Source organism: Ptychodera flava, assembly GCF_041260155.1.
Source record: "Ptychodera flava strain L36383 chromosome 23 unlocalized genomic scaffold, AS_Pfla_20210202 Scaffold_24__1_contigs__length_23054250_pilon, whole genome shotgun sequence".
NCBI classification, from domain to species: domain Eukaryota; kingdom Metazoa; phylum Hemichordata; class Enteropneusta; family Ptychoderidae; genus Ptychodera; species Ptychodera flava.
Window position 1 is genome coordinate 1596424 of NW_027248278.1, and position 8581 is coordinate 1605004.

An 8581-nucleotide genomic window follows, 5' to 3' on the forward strand; every position below is an offset into this window, starting at 1 on the left:
TGTAATTTGGATGGAAACTTTTCGAAATATCGCCGAACAAAGTTGCGACAAGGGTGCTGTCGGGCGTAACATGGACGCTTTTCTACGCATTTTCCCATAGCTGTGGTGGCGGGGTTAAAATCGTAAAAAGTCAAAACCAGCCCATAAAAGGCAGGAATCCCGTCCGAAAACACCACAGCTATGGACCCACAGCTAAATGTTAGTAAGCCCTATCTCCATGGGCCTGATCGTGATTTTGTGCTATACCAATGCACATCGTTGGGAGCGCCCCCCTCCCTCAGAGTCCAGTTTTTAACTCTCTGCGGGACGTTCCCTCAGAGTCCAATATTTTACACAGTGCGGGACGTCCCTCAGAGTGCCATAAATTACAGTTTGCGTGTCCCGCACTATGTCCCTCACTCCTCCGTTTTTGATACCTTGAAATACCTGTCTGTCTTGAACAAGTCGCTTAATGAGAGTACCAGTATATCTTGTACGCATCTCTCAATCACAGCCCCCCTTCAAATAACTCAATCAGAATCTGTCTTGTACAAACCGCTCAGTTTAAGTTTGTCTTGTACAAATCGCTCAAACAAACTTTGTCTTGTAGGAGTCGTTCAATGAGAGTCTGTATTGTACAAATCGCTCAATCATAGTTTGTCTTGTACAAATCACCTCCATCAGAGTCTGTCTTGTACAAATTGCTTCATTAGAGTTTGTCTTCTTCAAGTCTGTCTTGTACAATTGCTTCTATTTAGATTTTATCTTGTACAAATTGCTCAATCAGAGTTTCTCTTGCACAAATCACTTAATCAGAGTTTGTCGTGTAGTCTCATTGAGCGATATGTACAAGAAAAACTCTGAGTGATTTGTACGAGACAAACACTGATTGAGCTATTTGCACAAGACAAACTCCTATTGAGCCATTTGTTAAAGACAGACTTTAGGGGGGTTTACACGTGTGAGTTAAGTCCGGAGTTGACACCGGAATAAATTTAAACCTGTGTCAGTTGGACGTGTAAACAGACAACACCGAACTAACAAAGAACTAAATTAATTCGGTGTCGGAGGGCTGGTCCAGGTTCGGTGCTCCGTACTAAACAATGGCCTATTTACACGTGTGACCAGAACACCGAACTAAACGCCGAACTATATCCTGTCTTCGGGCTTGCGGTCATTACCACAATGGACGGTGTTCAAGCACATAGAGGGACTGTGGTTCAAGTAAGCTCTCGCGATCGCGGCAACAATTGGCCGCAGGAAGAGATCAGGCTACTAATGTCAATCTGGAGAGACGAAAATGTCATCCGTATGATGGACGGCACGTCGAGGGATCGGCAAGTGTATGAAGTCGTCGCTGCCAAAGCCAGGGAGAAGGGACTCGAGAGGACAGCGGAAAAATGCCACAACAAAATCAAACGGTTGCGAGCTCAGCTCAAGTCCGTGTCCGACAACAACCGTCGTAGTGGCAGAGCTAGAAAAACGATGCCATTTTACGACGAGTTGTAGGTAGTAAAGGGAAAGCAACTGGTAGTAAAGGGAAAGCAACTCCACACATCGTTCATATTTGGGTTGTTTGCGTTTTGTGTATGATATTGTGTATAATATAAGTGTATCATGTTTAACTGTTTTATGTAAAATGTTGCTTGGCCATTGCGTGACGTACCCGTAATCTACGTGTCCGCACTGGAGCGGAGAGACTACTGACACTGTGTTCCTTTGGCCCTACGTTTCGAAAACAGAGTTTTCTTCATCAGTCACTTAAAATTCATTTTTGATTGGTGAGACGTGTTGAATGGTTGATTGTTTTTATTTTATAATATGTTGTTCCACTTACGTTTGGTAGGGAAGCTAGAATGTCTACTGTTTGGTCTTGTTGTGTTTGTGTAGGTTCGTGTGAACCTGAGTTTGAGCTATTGTAGTTTTTGTGACGTCTGGATCTTATAAGTGTGTCGCCTATATTTCTGTTCCTTCTATATGCGACTATTGGTTGGTTTTGGAACAGTTTTTTAGTGTTTCGTCTTTTTCAAGTTCACTCCAGTTTTCTGTCAGGGCTTGCTTGATTTTTGTCGTTTCGATGTACGGGCTATACGTTGTTATGAAGACTACTGTATTGTTGGTGGTGTTATTTCTTTCGTTTGACCCGAACTTAATTTTTACCTTGTGTATGACGTGTAAACGTGAGATCGCTTAGATCGCTGATAAGGAATATTTACAGAGCGACTAATCAGATTCCCTCAGGTTTAAAAAAATACACGTGTAAACCCACCTTTTGATTATAAAAGACAAAGTCAGTGATGTAAAAAAGAGAGAATCTGCTTATTAAGTAAGTGATTTACGCACACAAACTCTGATTCAGCGATTTGTGCAAACATTCTAATGGAGTGATTTGTACAAGACAAAATCTGTTCGAGTGATTCAAAAAAGATACGAATCACTCACTCAGAGACTTTCTTCAACTCAATCAAATATAATTTGTCTTGTAAAAATCGCTCAATCAGAGTTTGTCTAGTAGAAATCACTCAATCAGAGTTTGTCTTTTAAAAATCACTCAATCAATGTCTGTCTTTGTCAATCACTTAATTAGCGTTTGTCTTACACAAATCGCTCCATCAAAGTTTTTCTTGTACATATCGTTTAATCTACAATCACTCAATAGGAGTCTGTCTTGTACAAATCGCTTCATTTGAGTATGTCTTGCACAAATCGTGCAAACAGAGTTTCTCTTGCAAAAGTCACTCAATCAGATTTTTTCTTGTACTCTCATTGAGCGATCTCTATAGGAGAAATAATAATTTAGCGATTTGTACAAGACAGACTCTGATTGAATAATTTGTCAAAGCCAAACTCTGTTTTAATGATTTGAACAAGGGAGACTATGATTGAGGGATATGTAAAAGATCGCTGCACAAATCGCTCAATCAGAGTTTGTATAAGAACTGAATTAAGGTGTGTCTTGTACAAATCACGCCATCAGTTTGTCTTGTATATAATTCGCTCAATCAGTGTTTGTCTTTCACAAATCACTCATTGGAGATTGTGTTGCACAAATCACTCAATAAGAGTCTGTATTGTAGAAATCGCTCAATTAAAGTTTGTGTTGTACAAATCACTTTATCAGAGTCTGTCTTCTACAATAAGAGTTTTTTTTATCCAATCTCACTATTAGAATTTTTGTCACCAAAAAATTAGAGTTTGTCACGTACAAATCGCTCAAATAGAGTATGAGCTGTACAAATCACTCACTCAAATTGCTGAATCGTCTGTCTTCTACAAATCACTTAATTAAAGTTTGTCTTGTACAAATTTCTCAATCAGTGTCTGTCTTATTCAAATCGCTCAAACAGTGTTGGTCTTGTAGAAGGCACTCAATAAAGGTCTGTCTTGTACAAACCACTCCATCACTTTTTAGTCCCCACGGACACCGTCCGGGGGGACTTATAGGTTTGGTCATGTCCGTGCGTGCGTGCGTGCGTCCGTCCGTTCACGTAGATATCTCAGAGATGCAGGGAGAGATTTCATTCAAACTTGGTATAAGGATTACTTCATATGGCATACATGCACGTCAATTTGTTTTGTGAACGATCCAATATGGCCGCCAGGCCATTTTATTACAAGTTTTTCATGTACAAAGCTATAACTCAGAAATATTTCAACCAATTTTATTCAAAGTTGGTACAAGGACATTGACCAATGTCATAGATATGCATGTCGATTTGTTTTGTGATACGATCCAATATGGCTGCCAGGCGGCCATTTTATTACAAGTTTTTCATGTACAAAGCCATAACTCAGACATGTTTCAACTGATTTTATTCAAAGTTGGTACAAGGACATTGACCAATGTCATAGATAGCACGTCACTTTGTTTTGTGATACGATCCAATATGGCCGCCAGGCGGCCATTTTATTACGATTTTTTCATGTACAAAGCCATAACTCAGACAAATTTCAACTGATTTTATTCAAAGTTGGTACAAGGACATTGACCAATGTCATAGATATGCATGTCGATTTGTTTTGTGATACGATCCAATATGGCTGCCAGGCGGCCATTTTATTACGATTTTTTCATGTACAAAGCCATAACTCAGACATGTTTCAACTGAATTTATTCAAAGTTGGTACAAGGACATTGACCAATGTCATAGATATGCACGTCACTTTGTTTTGTGATACGATCCAATATGGCCGCCAGGCGGCCATTTTATTACGATTTTTTCATGTACAGAGCCATAAGTCAGACATGTTTCAACCGATTTTTTTCAAAGTTGGTACAAGGATATTGACCACTGTAATAGATATGCAAGTCAATTTGTTTTGTGATACGATCCAATATGGCTGCCGTGTGGCCATTTTGTTACAATTTTTTCATGTACAGAGCCATAACTCAAACATATCTCAACCGATTTTATTCAAAGTTGGTACAAGGACATTGACCTATGTGATACATATGCACGTCATTTGTTTTGTGATACGATCCAATATGGCCGCTAGGCAGCCATTTTATTATGATTTTGTCATGTACAGAGCCATAACTCAGACATGTTTTAACTGATTTTATTCAAAGTTGGTACAAGGACATTGACCAATGTCATAGATATGTACGTCGATTTGTTTTGTGATACAATCCAATATGGCCGCCAGGCGGCCATTTTATTACAATGTTTTTCATATACAGAGCCATAACTCAGACATGTTTTAACCGATTTTATTCAAAGTTGGTACAAGAACATTGACTAATGTCATAGATATGCACGTCAATTTGTTTTGTGATACGATCCAATATGGCCGACAGGCGGCCATTTTATTACGATTTTTTCATATACCGGTACAGAGCCATAACTCAGACATGTTTTAACCGATTTTATTCAAAGTTGGTACAAGGAGATTGACTAATGTCATACATATGCATGTCAATTAGTTATGTGATACGATCCAATATGGCTGCCGTGTGGCCATTTTGTTACGATTTTTTCATGTACAGAGCCACAATACTCAGGCATATCTCAACGATTTTATTCAAAGTTGTACAATGACATTAACCTATGTCATACATATGTACGTCAATTTGTTTCATGATATGATCCAACATGGCTGCATGGCAGCCATTTTGTTACAATTTGTTCACGTCCTTTGGACACGTACGATTTTATTCACCAATTTTATTCAAACTTAGTGCAAGGACATTGACCTATGTCATACATATGCACATTGATTTGTTTTGTGATACAATCCATATGGCCGCCGTGTGGCCATTTTTTTTCCCGATTTTTTCATGTCCGGAACCATAACTCAGACATGTATCCAGCGAATTTATTCAAAGTTGGTACAAGGACATTGACTTATTTATACATATGTATGTCGATTGGTTTCACAAGGTGGTCAAATATGGCCACATGATGGCAATTTTGTTATGGTTGTTTCATGTCGAGAGCCATAACTCTGGCAAGTCTCAACTGATCCTATTCAAAGTTGGTACATGGACATTGACTTATGTAATACATATACGGTACATATGTTGATTTTTTAAACAGTAAGATCAAATATCGCTGCATGGCGGTGATTTTGTTACAATTTTCTAATGTACGGTACAGAGCCATAACTCAGACATATTTCCACCAGTATCATTCAAAGTTGGTACAAGGACATTGACCTATTTCATACATATGCTCGTCAATTTGTTTCACGTCATGTAGCAGTAACATGTCAATTATTGAAGTTTTGTAAGTAGGCTGATATGTCAAGAAATACTGCACCAAATTTCATGAAACTTTGCACAGATGTTAAGCTCACATTGCTTTAACATTGAAAAAGACATTTATCAGTGTCATTTTAATCAATTTGTAATTGCATATGTGATGAACTTTCCTAATTAGAGTGATATAGCCACAAATTAATACAACGTCAAATTTGATGAAACTTGATACAGATGTTGATCTCATAGTTTGTTGTAAATACTGCATCAAACTTCATGAAATATGGTACCAGTGATAATCTATTTAGTATTAGGATTGTATGCAAAAATTTTTTGCAACACCCTGTTGATTAATTCCTAGTTGACTCATTTTATGAACTTTAGGATGGTGGCCTACATTGGTTTTATGTTTTCATCACCATGGAACTCATTCTTGGCCATTGAGTGCCATCTGTATCAAAGTATTTTTATCACAGACCTAATTAATGAAGAGGACTCTATCCTCTCTGAGGACTTGTAATCAAAGTACCCATTAACAAGTGGGGACTGTGTCATCAACGATGACTTGTTCTTGTATAAACGCTTATGATTGTACAAATCGTTCAATGAGAGTTTATCTTGCACATATCACTCATAAGAGTCTGTATTGTAGAAATCGCTCAATTGAAGTTTGTGTTGTACAAATCACTTTATCAGAGTCTGTCTTCTACAATTTTTGTTTTTGTTTTTTTAGCCACCATAGACTATAGAAGCTATTGGGATGGGTATCCGTCCGGCGTATGTATGTATGTATGTATGTATGTATGTATGTATGTATGTCCGTTTGTGAGGCGTCCGTCAACTCAAATATCTTAAGAACCGCAGTATTTACTGATTTGATATTTGTTGTGTAGATGTAAAATATTTTGAGAAAGCTCTTTTTTCAATTTTTTGATATTGTTGAAAATAGGCAAATTAATGCCAAAATAGGCATTTTTGGTAAAAAATCTTCTTCTTCATAACCGCTGGTCAGACAGCTTTGTTATTTGGTGTACAGGTCCCTAGGGATAACCCAACTTAGATTTGTTTAAATTATGATGAAATATGCAAATGTGTATTTTTAAGGAATTTTTTTGTCATTTTTGGTCAAAATTTGACTTACATTGTATGTAATTCTTGTACTGTATAAACCATATCAATTGACCCAGAAAAAAATAATTAATATGATTTTAAATAATTGAATTAATTAGGAAATCATCAAAGCCAAAATAATTTTAGTGTAGAAAGCTGAGCTGTAAGATTCCTCATGTGCTATTTATAGCAATTATGCAATCTGTGTAAACAGTGCAAGTGTTACATGATTCCTTATAATGCTTTTGATGACCTTGAACTTCTTAAGTTTCAAACATTTGTCTCTTCGGTGTGCTTTCTCTGAGTATGTACAATCTCAACTTATTCAACAGAACTTACTTACAATGTAAATTTGAAAGTTAAAATGTGCTTGGTTAATAGCATGAAAATACTGATAAAGATAACCAGCTTGCTTAGATTCTTTTTTTTTGTGTTTTTATGACGTAAATCTTGATTTAAGCAAGTCTTGTTTACTTTAATTAGAATGTAATTAACTCTCGTTTATTAGCTCCTATAGATTAATATAGTCTATAGAAGCTATTGGGTATCCGTCCGGCGTCCACCGTCAGTCTGTATGTATGTATGTATGTATGTATGTCCGTTTGTGAGGCGTCCGTCCACTCAAATATCTTGAGAACTGCAGTACTTACTGATTTGATATTTATTATGCGGATAAAATATATGATTTTGAGAAACTATTTTTCTTGGCGTAACAGTTGTTTTGCTGACCTGTACACTATGAATTTAAAAATGTTGGGGTAGAACAAAAAGGTGTTCTTTCAAAACCTGAAAATTCCAAATATTAAACTGCAAAAGTTACTGGCAATAACCACAGTATGGAGTTGTCACTCAGAAAACAAAGGCTAAACATCTTGATAAAATCTGAAACTACTGTCTTTAGGGTTACAATTACAATTTTTGCAGTAAGAAGAGCGGGTAACTACAAATCATAACAGTTTTGAGTACAAGTGTCAAATAATACAGTCCTGAGCACTGTTTCTGTTGACTTAAATGCTCCCTTGGCTGTAACTATAAAAGGTAGTTATTCTGAATTTTGTGTATCAACTACTTTTTAGCCGACTTCCACGAGCACAGATCTCAATGTCAGGTTTGTTACTAAATATAGCTGCAGGCGCGACATCGGACACTGCTGCCTGAAATTCGAACAAATTTTGTTGTTGCGTACGAGATTGTTGTTGCAGCTTGTATTCTGAGCCATAAATTCATATTATCAGTGTGACTTTTTGTATGCATTAGAACATTAGCAGGTTTTATTTTCATCGTTCTTGCCGAAAATACAGACAAAGATTTATTTTTGCATATTAATGAAGAAAAATGACGTTCGGTGCAGGCGCTACACTCAGTGTGTCGTATTTGTAATGTGATTATAGGGGCTACACATAGATATTTTGAAACTTAAAACCCCCGATTTCCAATTTCGATGTGTTTGGAATACTGTTTAAGAAAATGTCTTGATAAATTAGTTACGTTTAATCCATGGACGATGCAACTATATTTCAACGTGTATGGCGCTTAAATATCGGACACGGGCTGTCTCTGAGTGTTGCATTCGCATTAAGGTGCGGAATTGTGTTTTTATCGTTTTTAGAAAGTTTAGCTGGAAGTTTAGAAAGCTAAATTAGAATTGTCTAAATCTAAATCTAAATCTAAAGTTAGAAAGTTTAGCCAGAAACGATAATTATCGCTTTCTAAATAGCGTTCTAAATTTAGAAATTAGCTGAAGCTTAGAAAGTCGGGCCTCGGGTGAAAAAATTTGTTCGAGGATATATCCGA